We start from the raw sequence: 16,992 nt of genomic DNA, 5'->3' as shown, positions 1-16,992 counted from the left end.
TTTCAGGGTCTGGGGGGGGGGGGGCAAATGCCCCCTGACCCTATCAAATGACGCCCCTGTGCCGGTGTGTGTAGATTCTAATTTGGGACTTCTAAGATGTTTACTATACCCTATTCTACGAACATACGACTGTTGTGGATTGTCTCGACAACGAATACTTTACTGTGCAAATTATGAAGAACGAAAGTAAATTGCAAAATACATTGTTGTTTATTGGAACAATTATTAGAGCCATTTACTTTCGCACTTCTTATGTTGCACACTAAAATATTAGTTGTCGCGATAATCCAAGACAGACGTATATTCGTAGAATAGCCCATTATTCCTTTTGTTTACAAATTAATACAATACTTTTTCAGAACACGACCTCAATTTTAAGAGACTACTTCATTTAATTGATTTTTGTCGTTACATTTACTCCATCTAATTAACTTTCTCACTTTTTTCTCTTTTAAATATTGATCTCTTTTACTGGATCCATCATTTAAATTTTATGCCGCCCCTCGTAAGTCACAAATTCGCCAAACTGCGTAGAGACTGCTGGCACCATCTATCCATCAAATCCCAAACTACTTCGTCCTGCTGTTTCTGCAAGCTTCTACCAGTAATTTTTCAAATGCAACACCTAGATCAAAAATAATTACCCACTTGGACAATTCGATCACCGGAGTAAAGTCGTAACGGTACTCCCCTCTTGAAGTACCTGCAGCCGCGGTATCGAGGAGGTGAACGACCCCGTGACAATCTTCGAGGATGGCACAACTCTTCTTCTGCCAGTCCAAGTCGTACTTCGGTACTGATCGCTGAGACATGGGGATGGTACTTCAGTACTAGTTGCGCGCGAAATTCAAACGGAATTACTACTATGACCTATCGGTCCTAACGAAGGATAAATTCAATAGTGGTACCGCGAAGTACTGTTTTTTTTTTGATAATTTTTGTTTTGATTGTTGTTACTGTCATGTTTGTACTGTGAACGTGTGTAGTAATTTAGGGTTTTTGTTATTTCGTTTATTTATTTTATTGCCGTAATCTTAATTCTAGTCTTACCAAGGTAAGTAAAATGCATTTTCTTATAATTTAATTTATACATACATTTTGGTGCTACTATAGTCTGCGGTCTACCTGTGCCCATAGCTCTATTAGAGTGTGCGGTATAACAATCGGAATCCGAAAAGTCCTGAAGGATTTGCGCAAAATAATGAAACGCAAGAAAACTCTTGTAGAAAAAAAATTTTATTCACAAGTAATAAATATTTGCAGGAAAATAAATGTAAAATGAAACGGGTCTAATACTTTAAAAAAATGCAACTCAACTATTTACAGAAAAAAAAATTATACAGTGTGTCCACGGTTGGGGTGCCCAAGAAGAAAAACTTTTTTATTTTTAATTTTAGCGAAAAATGTCATTCTTGATAAAAAGTTTTGTTTGTTCTAAAACCCCATAAAACGAAACAAAATTTAAGTTTTTCAAATCCTGCTTCATTTTGTAGCCAAATTTATGTAAATCCCTGTAACAATAATCTAGTGTTGCCAAGACACAATGTAGCTTAGTAACTGTCAACTCCGATAAATAATTTGCGAATTCTCATTTATTTCGACAATGTTAAGCGTTCAATAAAGAATTTATCTTGTGATAAATTTCATTAATGAAATTATTGGATTAATAATTATTTAATTAATAAATAATTGGATGATTCAAAGAAGGACGACAAAGTCTGGCTTCATAATCCAAAGCGAAAGGGTTGTTCTCCCAAGTTATTATTATTACGATTTCGAACTTAGTACAAAAATTTATAGGGATTTACATAAAATTGGCTATAAAATTAAGCAGGATTTAAAAAACTTGAATTTTATTTCATTTTATGGGGTTTTAGAACAAGCAAAACTTTATATGACATTTTTCGCTTAAATTGAAAATAAAAAAGTTTTTCTTCTTGGGCACCCCATCCGTGGACACACTGTATGTATCTAACCTAATTATTTACAAAACGGTATAACCTAATTATTATTAAAAAAAATATGCACCTTCATATTAGAGAGAAAGGCAGTCAATGCTTCTACTTTTAAAAAAAGTTATGCAGGACCCCTAACCAAGTCCACTTACCACTTACCACTAAGCACTTACGGTGTTATTTATATAATAGTAAAGAACTAAGTTTATTGTGTATTCCTGAACATGTTTATTACTACTTAACAATAAACATTTTGACCCTTCTGACCAAGGATTTTGATTAGCAGCACAGGTAGACCGCAAGCTATCGCAGAAACTCTACGGTAGACAGCATTATATAATGGCACCTACATTTGACTTACCGTTAGCGGAGAAGCCCATGTCCTTGTTTATATCTACAACAAAATTAACAGTATATAACATGGTGTTTTTGTGCAGAAGAAACTAAAACTAACTAACTAAAAAATTATTCATTTTTAACATACTCGTACCTCATACCAACATAAAATCAAATAAAAAACGTAAAGGTATATAGTTCTTATCACTTTTATTGGTAAATTCGTGTTGTATACTACAGTGGAACCTCGATTATCCGTCTCTCCATTAACCGTCACCTCTGTTAACCGTCAGAGTACATACAGAAGTTGTATTGACTACATAAGCAAAAATTTTGATGTAAAAAGATAAAAAAAAGAAAGTTAATTTGGTTTGTGATGAGGACACAAACGGCTATCCATTGCTGACAGATAAAGAAATCGTTGAAATGGCAACGAAGGCGGACCAGACAGATTCAGAAGCTGACACAGACTTGGAATTTGATTGTGGCTATGTTGATGAATCTATTGTAACTGACAAAGATTTGCGTAAATAATCTAGAGAAGCTGCAACGCATATGCAATAATTCATCGAGTGGTATTCTCAACAAGAAGAAGCCAATAAAGTAGACTGCATGATCTTATGCCGATTAAGAAATTCAGCCGTCGCAAAATGTGAAGCAACAGTAAAACAAACAAAGATTTCAGAATATTTTAAATTGATTCGATTTTACGAACACAAATCCCTCTTATTTTGTCAAACAAACCATACAAATGAAATTTAAGAGTTGTACTATAAATTTTTAATTTTTTTAATGTTCTATTAACCGTCTTTTCGATTATCCGTCATACCCTTGGTCCGGTGCCCTGACGGATAATCGAGGTTCTACTGTATATTTTTTATATAGCTACAGTACAAAAATCTAAATACAAACAAGATTTGTTTCTATATCAAGGATACGGGATATTATAATATTTTTTTGGTCTTAGGTTAACAGTTAACTCTTATGCTTCCTTTAAATTTATATCTGGAAATTTCTTATTTCGTTCATACAGTCAATTTCCTAACCTTCCCATTGAAAACATTATTGATGACTGTACATAGAGGATTAAAACTACGACTTTTTTTAAGAATCAAAACAAGCAACGGTTAAATGTAAATAATATAAAAGGAGAGACAGTAGGAATACAACAACCAAATTCCTTCATTTCATATTCACACATCAGTGTTTTGAGTAGGCACTTTGAATTTTCGGTTTGGTATGTTTCGATATGTCCATACTGGAAATCGAAACGTCAAAACAAAACGTAAAATATAATTCTCATAACGTAGATTGTGTTTTAATGCCATATAAAACCATATGTAAACATGTTACAAAGAAACTTCACTAAAGACTTCACAATTGTAACCTTAACAAAGATACTCAACATCATGTCTTAGATACGATTATAATATGTTTTATCTACGTTATTCAGCTTTAAAATATGAAAATTTGATAACCTAGTTCTAGAATGTCAAATATTTATTTAAATTAAAATAATTATAAAAATGTGAAATGGGTTGCATATGTGAGTTCATTTTAAATGAAGTTCAGAAACATAGACTTACTCAAAATCATTTAATTTACTTCGACGACCGGTTTCGATCTCTACAATATACAGATCATCTTCAGGTCGGCGTTACAAGTGATTAAATGCTACAATTAAAGAAAGCCAGAGTTAGAACATTGTCTGGTTGTATCAAAATCCTAATAGAAAGCCAGAGTTTTGAAAGGTATGTAAATTTTGACATTTCAGAACAACAAAAAAATACATACGTATGCATATATATGAGCAAACAGGTACTCATAAGCACGCACACGCACACAGATGTACGCGGTTTATGACTATTTGTTATATTAAATTAAAAAAAAAATTAATTTTGATCTACTTACATGCCGTTACAAGGGATGATTTGTAAGTTCATCAGTAACATGTTTAAAAGTCCAGCTAGGTGAAGGACTGGGTAGGCGGACATGCTTCGTAGATCAAAACACAGTGAATTGGAATGGATCCTTGAAGGCAGATGTGTGATGTGAAACAGATATAGATGCATTAGTTATGAGAATACTTTCTTCCAGTCCTTCACCTAGCTATCCTACTAGCATAATCTGGACTTTTAAACATGTTACTGATGAACTTACAAATTATCCTTTGTAACGGCATGTAAGTAGATCAAAATTAAAATTTTTTTTAAAATTTAATTTAACAAACAGTCATAAACCGCATACATCTGTGTGCGTGTGCGTGCTTATGAGTACTTGTTTGCTCGTATGTATGCATACTTATGTATTTGTTTGTTGTTCTGAAATGTCAACATTTACATACCTTTCAAAATTTTGGCTTTCTATTAGCATTTTGATACAAGCAGACAATGTTCTAACTCAGGCTTTCTTTAATTGTAGCATTTTATCACTTGTAACGCCGACCTGAAGATGATCTGTATATTGTAGAGATCGAAACCGGTCGTCGAAGTAAATTAAATGATCGTGAGTAAGTCTGTGTTTCTTTACTTCATTTAAAATAATTATGTTTTATTGCCATTAAATACATATATTAGATACTATTAAATAACTTAAAACAAAAAAGGCTCCATTGGACTTGGTGCCTTACAATAATATAAATAATATCTTCTTCTTCTTCCTCTTTATAAGCAATTTTGGCTGTTCATTGGCAAATTGATACCTCCATGGAAGATTGTTACTCCATATTTTGGGCAGTCTTCCGATACTACTTCTACCACTCAGTGATTTATCTCTTGTTTATTTTTTTGACTACACAGGTTTCTCCCATTCTGCTTATGTAGATATTCTATTCTTTTTTCTGTTCAATGTCCATTCGTTTATACACTGTACGTTACATTTTCTTCAAATGCCTTCACTCGTCCTGCGATCTCTAAGCGTATTTCCTGTAATGATTGATCTTAATACTCTCATCTTTACTGTTTACAGTAGTGTTTATGTTGTAGGTATGTCGGGTCCTTTTTTTAATGTATATGTCATTACTAAAGCTCGGATTTATAGGCAACAAAAATTGAAGAAAAAGGCGCCTATATAGGGAAAGATTTTTATTAAAAAAGGCAGGAATATTAACATTTAGGCAAAATATAGGCAATAAAGGAATATAACTTATTATTTATTTTACAAAGTGAATTAACGTAATATTAACTTAAGGCAGGTATATTTACACATCATAATCATAACATTAGTATAAATAAACTAGTAACTAAATAACTGTTAATTAATAATTAAGCATTGTAACCACTTAAAATTTTATCAATAATAGAAACAACTAAATGTTTTTCAATATTTTCGGTCTTAAAACTATGTCTTCGATCACTTAAAATTAATTTGTACATTGAAAACGAACGTTCGACATCCACAGATGTAATTGGAGCATATTTCAGAGCGGATAATAAATCTGGCATAATTTGTAATTCCTCGGAAAATGTCCCATTCAAAACTTTAGCAACATTAGATAAAAACGAAAAACCTTCATTATTGTCGAAAACATATTTCATTTTTTTTTAAATTCGTTACTTCCAGGTGCCGATTTAATTTTCGTCTTTAAATTATCTATTAATTTTACTGACTCACATAAATTTATCTCTTGTTTTTCTAATAAGGTAATTGTGGTAACTATTAATTTATAATTGTCATTGATATAAGCGAGTTCATGTTTCAATTTGGGATTTTTTAATATTTTTTTTGCATCTCGAATGGCTTCGGAAATATCATCATCAAATTCTGACGTAACTAATTCTTTCATTGCAGTGTTCAAAGTAAAAGAAACTGCTTCGAGCCAGGTTCCCCACCTTGTAATTACTGGTTTAGGTGGCAAAGGGACACCGGGAAGTCTTTCTTTATATATTTGCACCCTCAACGGAGCCTTTACAAAAACTTTTTTCATAAAATTTATAAAATTATTTACCAACGGAAACAGATTTCTTATTTCTTCAGCAATTCTATTTACCCCGTGGGCCACACAAGTGCAATGAATTAAATTAGGATAAAAAATCTTTAAATTAACAGCAGCTTTTAACATATATGCCGCAGAATCTGAAAGCATTAAAACTATTTTATTCACTGGTATAGGGTTGGTTAAAAAGAGGTTTGTTAAACTATCTTGTATATCGACTTATTGTTAAATTTTTTGTTTTTTCCAATTCTTTAACGGCAACTAAATAAGGTTTTCTCGCAATGTTTTCGTTCAAAATTCCAATCATTAAATTAGCTATATACCTGCCGCATACATCTGTCGTTTCATCCACGATAATATACAAAAAAATTGCCCTCTAACTCCCGCTTAATTTTTGAAATACATTCCACATAACATTTTTCCACGGTATGTTTTCTCAATGTACTCTCGTCCGGTAAGGATTTATTAAGATATTTTTCGAAAAAGCATTTAAAACTAGGGTTATTAACTTTATATAGAGGAATGTTGGATACAATCATCAACTGGCATAAATCAAATTTAAATGAGTCTTCCTCCTTTTTTTTTGAACTGCTTAAACTATCCCGCAGAGATATTTGGGCTAACTTAGAGGAATTTAATTTTTCCAAATTACGTTTATGAAGTGGGGTTCCACAATTCTGGTCAATACAGTACTTTTTTCTACTTGAAATCTGAGAATTAAAAAAAAATAATTAGAATTCTAAAACCGCTTTAGAATTTAGTTATGTTGTGGGACGAGAAAAAAAGAGAAAAAATAAAACTTACCGATTTGCCGCATGGTTTACAAAATGCTCCATCTCCTTCTAGAGAAAGTTCCGAATAGGGTGCAATCCATAGCCTTAATTTAGATGTCATCTTTTCACACAAATGTCTAAAACGTTTTAAAACGTGTTCTTTGCTTTTCGGTATACGCAACAAAACTAAACTAGGATATAGTAATTTGTGACTAAACTCTGATACAGTAACCGACTGTACAACTGATAATAAACTAATAAAGCTTAGGGATTTCCAAATAGTTAACCCTCAAGTCTCGATCAGGTACATTTTCCTAGAAATCTGTTATATAAACAAACCATTGATATTTTATTATTGACCCAAAATTTTATTATAGAATGGTTTAGTAATAGAATAATATCATGGGTAGTACCATGAAATTTTAAAAAAGGCACAAATAGGCGGAATTTACGAAAAAAGGCAAAAAGTGCAAAAAACAATTATAATAGGCAAAATAGGAAAAAAAGGCATTTTGCCTATAATCCGAGATTTAGTCATTACTTGTCTTACACTGACTTCATATATTCGTGACTTCATCTCAGTGTTCAACTATGTCTGTTTCACCATATAATGTTACTAAGGCATCCTACCAGTCTATTTACTTTTTGTACCTGACTTCTGTGTAGAAGTCTGTATAGATGGGCAGTGTAATTCCAAAGTATTCTATTTCTATTATTTGTTCCATACTAACGTCATCAATTTCTATTTTACTTCTGATTGGTCATTTGCTGATTACTATTTTGTCGTCTTTCTTTGCTGACACTTTTAATGATTTCATTCATGATTAAATTAAAGAGCATATATAGGGCTCAATGAGTTCCCTGTCTTATTCCGCTGCTTATTTCTATACGTCTTTTATATTTTTGTTAATTACGGTTGTTATTTGTTATGTCATTGCTGCTCCACAATATTTTAGTAATTCGTTTGGTATTCTATCTTTCTGTTCTTTAGCTTTTCAAGCATTTTTGGTAATTTGTGATATTTCCGTTTCTAGCTCATTTGTTCTTTCTCTGTATAGAACTTTTTTAGTTAGCCAATCCATGTATCCATTTCTATGTGTTTTGGGTTTATTAATTTCTTTACCTCCTTTCTTTGGCCGCTTATAAAGCTCCTGGCTAGTCCTAAGAGATTAAATCATAACGTCTAACATGGGCTGACCACGTCCATAGACTTACTAATAACCTCCTTACCAAGTTAATCTGGAAAAAAGTCCCAATAAGGAGGATGTCCCTTAAGATGTCCACGAATTCAATGGAGAGATAACATATTATGGTAGATTTAATAACAATGGAGTTGCCAATTGATGCAACTATCATTGTTCGAGATGGAAGGTGTAGTGAGTCCAGCCACCCCGAGTTGTAGTGCTATGAGAAGAAGAAGAAGTAAAAGAGCAAGAAGAAAAATTTCCAGTAGTATTGAAAAGGTTCGGAAATAAGACCGCATTTTAGGAAGAAGAACTTCTGTGCGTATTGTAACTCATTTTAAACATAATCTTTATTATACCACTTATTTCATCTTTATTGCTTGATTTGAGCTAATTTATTATTCTCCTATGGATATTTTTGAATAAGAATTTAAGTTGCCAACCTGCATGATATACCATCAAAATTATTATAACTGCCCGCATTATTAAAGATTTATATGATTTAGGGTCAAAAAACCTTTCATACCTACCTATCGCAGACACAACAACCTAACAAATATTGATTTAAATTAACTATAAACCAAAAAAAAACAAGTTCTTGCCTAAATTTTGTGGAAATTAGCCACAAAAAAAGATTAACATAAATTAAGTATAGAGATGTTAACCTAATAAGAGGCACATTAAAATTTATAATAAAAATTGTAACAAATAAAATCAATAGTCTTACTTTCCTAGAGGTTACAGAGGTTCTGTACGACTGCTGTCTTTGTCAAAACCGACATTTTTTTGCATAATGGACAAAGGCATCTAGTATTATTTATTTATCTACAATTCGAGAACGAGAACCTACAATAAAAATATAGTACTCCAGGGTAATAAGCTTGAAATAGTCCATGTTCGGGACACTCAAAGATCCAGGTAGCTGACTACTTTTTTAGTTATTGTATACCTATAGGATGAAAACCTACCTGTTTTCTGCCTAGAGTTCGCGTCCGTTTTTTAATTATTAACAACTTAGTGCAAAAATCGCGGTTTTTTAGATTTTTTGCACCATATTCAAAATCTAAATAGTTGACATAAAATTACAAAATTTAACTTTTTAGAACATTAAAAAACCTTCAAAAGGCCGATTTTTGAAAGTTAAAAAGTTAATTTGTTGCTACGCAAACTGCAAAATAAGTGAGAATTGTTATTTGTGAATAACTGTTACTAAAACTACCTTAAAAGTTTAGTGTTTCACCTAAAGTTGGGTATTGGGGTACTTAACAAACCCCTTAAAATTTGAGACCGATCCATTAATTAGTTTAAGAGTTATTCTATGGGCCATTCCACGAACATACGCCTGTTTTGGATTATTTCGACAACGAATATTTTACTGTGCAACATAAGAAGTACGAAAGTAAATGGCGCTAATAATTATTCCAATAAACAACAATGTAATTTGCAATTTACTTTCGTTCTCCTTATCTTGCACAGTAAAATATTCGTTGTCGAAATAATCCAAAACAGGCGTATGTTTGTGGAATAGGGTATAATTGTTTATCCCAGATACCTTTATTTTGTAATAACATAAGACAGAAAATAATGAAGATAGGGCAATCCTGCGTATTCCAAATGAAAGTAGAAAACTGGTACTATCAAAATTTACTAAAAAACGATAAAAAAATTATCTAATATAGTCAAAAATCGTAATGCCAAATTTGTGAAATTTTGTACTTTAAAAACATTTAGAATAACTTTAAAAATATTATCCGTAGAAAAAGATATTTTACATATTAGAAAAGCTGGTATTTTACACGAATTTTTAAAAATGTAGTTCAATTGGTGACTAGTCGTGCTAAGTGAAGGGGGAGATGGGAGCCGACAAATGCACGAGTTCAAAAACTAAAAACATAAAACTACTATCATTTTCTATATCTCGGGATCTACTGAATATATTTTGATCGTTCTTTTTTTAATTTGTATGTAATTTTTCTGTACATTACAAATAGGAATTTTCATCGATTGTCATTTGTTTCGAGCTTCTGTCATGTGTCACATAATATTAATTTATCTACGCCATACGTCTTTGGTTTGTATCATTGTTATACAGAGAGAGTCTGTAAAGTGGAATAAATTCAATATCTCAAATACTAATTGTTTTTTTGGAAAATGCTCAGACCCGTCGATTAGTATTTCAAATTGTCCTTTTTGACATTCAATAAAAATATATACAGGGTGTCCCAATTTAGAGATATGACGTCATCGTCGATTTTCTTAAATGGCAACACTGTCATTTTGATAGCTAATTTGATAGGGTTTGTAAAGTTATACATAACTGCAAAATATCAAATTTTTATTCTCTACCATTTACAAGATAATAGAAAATAACAAAGTTATATCTGTAATTTGGAATATAATCAATAATTAAAATACTAACTGTTTTTTTGAAAAATGCTCAGACCCGTCGATTAGTATATCAAATTGTCCTTTTTGACATATAATAATAATGTATACAGGGTGTCCCAATTTAGAGATATGACGTCATCGTTGATTTTCTTAAATGGCAACACTATCATTTTGATAGCTATTTTGATAGCGTGTGTAAAGTTATACACATCTGAAAAATTTCAAAATTTTATTCCCTACCATTTACAAGATAATAAAAAATAACAAAGTTATGAAGAACAAGAAGTAATCAAATAATAATTGAATTTATTTATTTCAATTAAGCAAATGCTCATAACGTTGCCCATTGATAATTTGACAATAATTGAGGGCAATATTATGAGTTTTTGCTTAATTTATTGAAATAATTAAATTCAATTATTAGTTGATTACTTCTTTTTCATAACTTTGTTATTTTTTATTATCATCTAAATGGTAGAGAATACAAATTTGAAATTTTGCAGTTGTGTATAACTTCACACACCCTATCAAAATAGCTATCAAAATGACAGTGTTGCCATTTAAGAAAATCAACGATGACGTCATATCTCTAAATTGGGACACCCTGTATACATTATTATTGAATGTCAAAAAGGACAATTTGAAATACTAATCGACGTGTCTGAGCATTTTCCAAAAAAACAATTAGTATTTGAGATATTGAATTTATTCCACTTTACAGACTCTCTCTGTATACCAATAACGTATGACTTAGATTATATTAATATTATGTGACACATGACAGAAGCTCGAAACAAATGACTGTGAATGAAAAGCCGTATATGTAATTTGTCTAGACATTTATTAATTAATAAACAGTCTAATTTGTTCAAACAATTTTTGAAAACATAATTTTTTCCCAAAAATCCGTGATTTTAATCATACTATCCCTATTATTCATAGAAAAAGTTAAAGTATACTTTAATAAATAAATTACCTTTAATAAATCTTTATCTTTAATCTTTAAATTTTTCTTTAATAAATAAATTATCTTTAATAAATAAATTATCTTTATCTAATAAAAATCATTTATTTATTTAAGTGTACTTAAACTTTTTCTGTGATCATTAATGATACTATGACTACAAAATAAGATTTTTGTAAAAAAAATATTTTTTCAAGAATTGTTTAAACAAATTAGACTGTTTATTAATATATAAATCTATAAACAAATTGCATATTTGTAATATACGAACTTATACGAACTTATCGAAATTATTAAAAAATGGAAACCTCTTATCTTGGCTATACATGGTGTTTCATTAACAACTGTCCATATAGTAACTGGAGAAACCTTAGCACAAAATACGAAGATTTAACCCAAAACACTTAAATAAAATACTCCTCCTTACCGAGGTACATAGTGTTTTATTACATATATATTCTAAAATGATTTTAGCCCATTGTTCAAGCACCTTTTAATATTTTTTGTTCAAATTTGACACACAGTTTACACATGTTAGGGTACTTTAACCAGTCTTAAAAGATAGTTTTTTTTTTGAAATGATTATTAAGACAGTGGCGTAGATTGTAAGGGGGAAAAAGTGGCGAAAAGGAAGTATATATCCCTCTGATTACAGCAGAAAACTATCTTTTAAGGCTAGTTAAAGTACCCTAGCTTGAGTCAACTGTGTGCCAAGTTTGAACAAAAAATATTAAAGGTGCTTGAACAAAAGGGCTAAAATCATTTTAGAACATTTGTAATAAAACACTCTGTATCTCGGTAAGGAAGAATATTTTATTTAAGTGTTTTGGGTTGAATCTTCGTATTTTGTGATAAGGTTTCTCCAGTTACGATATGCACAATTGTTAATGAAACACCCTGTAAATTTAGACAGGAGAGATATAACTCCGTAACTAATAATAATTAACACGTTGGTGATTAGCTCATTCAATTCTTTGGTGGGTTTGTTCAATTTTTTCTTATTTTTTGTGGTCCTAACTTGTTGCCAATTCTTTCTTAAGTGTCTTTTTGCGGCAATTTTTTCTGACGAAAAGAGATATTTCATTTTTTCGTTGACGCGTTTTATAGTGTGGGGAAGCGACCCAAGCCTCCTGTATAGTTTTGGTTAACTTTTTACATTCACATATTTATTTGTTTAAATTTTTATTATCATTGAAAGAACAATAAAAATATCATTATAGACTATAGACCAGGGGTGGCCAAACTGTAGCTCGCGAGCCACACGTGGCTCTTTGAAGGATTATTTGTGGCTCTCAATAAATAGCTGAATTACTTTGAATTTTTGTGTTAAATGTCTTAAATTATTGACAAAAAATGTAAGACTAGGTGTAACATTAGGACTTGAACAAGGAGACCCCGTATCACCGTTGCTATTCAATTTGGTCTTAAAATATGTAATAGTAAATAGTAAAGTATCATTTAAGCTGACAGGAGGATTTTCGAATCGAGGATCAAAACTATTGTTGGCCTTTGCTGATGATTTAGAGCTGCTGCTCATTCTACAAGAGATGTGAGAGAGGGATTTTTACAACTCAAGGGAGAATTAGGTAGTCTGGGCCTTCGAATAATTAAAGAGAAGACGAAATACATACTACAAAATCCAAGACCAAGAGTTAGGCAGAACCTAACTATTAATGACGCACAACTTCGAAGTAGTAAAAGTCTCAATTTGGATTGTGCATGCCAGTTATTCGCCCAATTATTACATACAGAAGTGAAACATCGATTCTATCTACATTAGCAGGAAATAAATATGCTGCTGGTTTTTGAAAGTAAAGGTCTCAGAATGATATTTGGCCCTCAAAGTGATGAATTGAAAAGAGAGTGGAGAAGGTACCGCACAACTGAATTTTTTGACTGTGTGGTACTAAAAACATCGTCAGACATATAAAAGCTAACCGGAGAAGATGTGCAGGTCATGCGGTAAAGTCAGAGGAACACAGAGTATCAAAAACAGTGTTTTTTGATATACCAGATGGTAGAAGATCAGTAGACCGTCCCAGACAAAGATGGAAATATTATGAAGAATCGAGATATCCTGAAATAGTAAAGACTGCTTTTAGAAATATTTGCATATTTGAAACAGCGATGTGAACCATTTTATTTCACTTTAAAATCGTGAAATCCAAACACCGAGAAAAAAAATTTTCTCACTGAGAAAAAAATACCATTTTTACACTTTTTAAATAATAATCGCGGCTCGCGAAAAATTTCAAATTTTGAAAAATGGCTCGGTCTATCAAGGAGCTTGGCCACCCCTGCTATAGACTATCTAGCTTTCTGCAATTTTATCTAAATATGGGAATCATACGAATTAATTAAAATTTCAATTGTAAAAAGCTAAAATCGTAAACAATCGGATTTATTTGTAAAAAGTAAACTTTCATTTTAAGATACATATTGCTCATCAAAATTATTACTGATTTGAAACTAATGCGCCTTTTACATGCCTTAAAATAAAACCTCACGTGAATACAACTAGCATAAAAGCGATGTAATGAAGACTTGTTATGAGATCGAAGTTCCGCTAGCTGGCATCCTTGAACTTGAGCAAAATTTATATAGGAACGAAGGTGCATACTAAAACAACGTCTGCACACGTTAAGACTTTAAATACTATTGTATTCATAATGTGACAGAAGACATATTTGACCGCAATTTTTTTAATGGTGTCTCTCATTGAATGGTGATACTGAAAGTGTCACTGGATTTGTTTTATTGTTTACGTCGAAGCAGAAGGCTTTCTTATAAATGGGCGCAGATACAGTTACTTGCTATTTGTTTTCTAAAAGTTAAGAGCATTACAGTAGTGGAAATTTTCACCTTTGTAAAAAGTAAAATTTCGATCAAATGATTAATTTATTGTAGGTATGTATCGGTTTTAGAACGTCTTTCGACGTTGTCCGATGCCTAACTTCCACGTCTTTCTATCATCCCGTTGACCATCTCTAAGATCCCTTGTAGTCATTGCTTTGGTTACCCCTTCTTTCCATGTCATTTTGGGTCTTCCTCGTTTTTTGCGGTTTGGTGATACCCACTGCATAATCTTTTTGGGCAATCTTGTGTCTTCCAATCTTTGTACATAACCATACCAAATCAACTGTTTCCTCTCAATGCCTGTTGTTAAGTAACCATCCATTCCAATTCGTCGTCTTACTTCCTCATTTCGAACTCTTTCCCTACGGGATATACCTAACGATGTTCTAAACACATCCATTTCTACAGCTTCTAATTTATTCCTGTTGCTCTCGGTTATTCTCCAAGTTTCTGCTCCGTAAAGTAGGCTGCTTTTAATAAGTGTTTCATAGATATTGTATTTTCGCTGTATTCCTATTTCGTAGCTCAAAAGTATTCCATTTAGGCAGCCAATTGTTCTTCTAGCTTGTGTTACTCTTTTCTTCATCGTATTTTCCCGTTCTATCGAAGATTACTCCCAGCTACGTGTATTCACTACAGGATGTGATTTCTTCATTATCCTCTAGTTCCATATTGGATAACTCAGCTCCTATGGGTAAGTATTTAGTTTTTTCCACATTCATTTCCAAGCCCCACTGTCCATATTCCTCCTTTAGTTTTCTTGCCATATATTGTAGATCGTCTTTAATATTAGCTATGATGATTTGGTCATCAGCAAATTGTAAGGTATATAAACAAACCTCTCCGAGGTCTATACCCATACCGTGGCATTTACGTTTCCATTGGTTTAGTGCTTTTGCAACATATATCTTGAACAAAGTTGGTGAAATACAGTAGCCCTGGCGCAGACCCTTGTTAACGATGAACTTTTTGCTAGTGTGTTGCCAATTTTTACTTGTGATGAAGAATTTTCATATATATTTTTTAAGGCTTTGATTAGAGTGTAGCTGATGTTAGTTTCTTGTAGTGATTTTCACAATTTAGTCACAGGAACGCTGTCGTATGTTTTACGGAGGTCAACAAACATGATATGGGTCTCTTGATTTGTTGCTGATTTTTTTTTTAATTAATTGTTTTAGGCAGAAGACATTATCTGTGCAAGTCCTTTCAGCGCGGAAACCAGCCTGTTCTCCTTCTTCTTGTTCCATATACTCCATCTCAATTATATTTTCTAAGTATTCGCCCGTACACCCGGCTTAGTGTACTAGTTACCCATATTCCTCGGTAATTTGAGCAATCCAACTTATTTCTTTTTTATTAATAGAAGAAATGATTAATTTATTTCTTCACTTTATTTTCCTTGCTTGAAATATTATTTCAATATCTTTCCTAAACATTCTACATTGTCCACTGTTGAACGTAGATGTTCTTAAGTTTTCGCCACACCACTCTATCTTGTATTCTTTTTACCCAGTGTCCAGTAATTCCCTCCACAGCGTCGGTCCATCTAATGGCTGATTTACCCCTATGTACACTTCGTATCTCCAGCGCCATTCCACTATCTTTCTTTGTCAAGCGCTCATCTGTCATTCTACCGACATTTCCGGCCTACTTCAATTTTAGATGCAAAATAGGCTCAACAGCAACTCACATCAACGTCTTATTCCTAATCGGGTCTAGGACGTTTCATCGCCGCCGTTTCGCTGCCGCCAGTTCATCGCCGGCCGATTCATTGCCGGCCGATTCATCGCCGGCCGATTTATCGCCGGCCGATTCATCGCCAGTCAGTTAATCGCTACCTGATAAATATAATGCCTATATTTTCGACAGTTACATTCATTATTTATTTTTAGTATTAATTAGGAATTCTAGGAAATGCGAGATATGACCATTCCCGTTGCCATACTTAATCTTTTAATAGACTTTTACACTTTTTTAATATAAAATATATTGTAATGATAATCTTTTAAATTTCACGGTCAACATTTCCAACCAAGAGAAACTGTTTATTAAATTCGAAAAGAACCCAAAATTTCTGTACAAAAATTTAGGGGAAGTAGAAGAGTAAATATAATAATATTTTTTATCTTTTTAATTGTCATAAGTTTTGAACTGAATTTAACGTCGTGTCGTGTCATCTCCTATAATACAAAATCAACTGACTAACTGCCGATGAAACGAACGGCGATGAAACGGACGGCGATGAAACGGACGGCGATGAAATGGACTGGCGATGAACCGGCGGCATCGAAACGGCGGCCATGAACCGGCGGCGATGAAACGTCCCATTCCGTTCCTAATCACTTGCTTTAACCTCAATACTTTTGACTTAATTCCAGCATTGATTTTTTATCGTTCTCTGCGCATTACATGTATTTTTTGTATACTTTATTTTGTGAATGTGATGTGAATCTCAGACGTTAAATATGTATTTTAATTTTCGAAGTACTGCCAGGTAACATCCATTCTTCTTTGAATCTCATTCAATGTCAACTTCACCTAGTGCCTTGTTATTTTTCATCTTTTTCAGAGCTAATATACCTACTCTCATTTTCTGTTCTTT

General features: G+C 32.3%; 1 protein-coding gene across 1 annotated transcript in view; it reads left to right on the top strand.

Moving 5' to 3' along the window:
- Window positions 1-769: 769 nt before the first annotated feature.
- Window positions 770-16,992, top strand: part of LOC114335635 (serine proteinase stubble) — a 326,052-nt gene continuing 309,829 nt past the window's right edge. The window contains exon 1 of the mRNA XM_028285901.2: window positions 770-1,054. The gene's annotated coding sequence lies outside the window, so the exon portion shown is untranslated. The remainder of the gene's footprint in view (window positions 1,055-16,992) is intronic.

This window comes from Diabrotica virgifera, chromosome 6 (assembly GCF_917563875.1).
Source record: "Diabrotica virgifera virgifera chromosome 6, PGI_DIABVI_V3a".
In the NCBI taxonomy this organism is placed as follows: Eukaryota; Metazoa; Arthropoda; class Insecta; order Coleoptera; family Chrysomelidae; genus Diabrotica; species Diabrotica virgifera.
The sequence above is the reverse complement of the archived record's forward strand: the minus strand, read 5'-3'. Positions and strand labels throughout refer to the sequence as shown.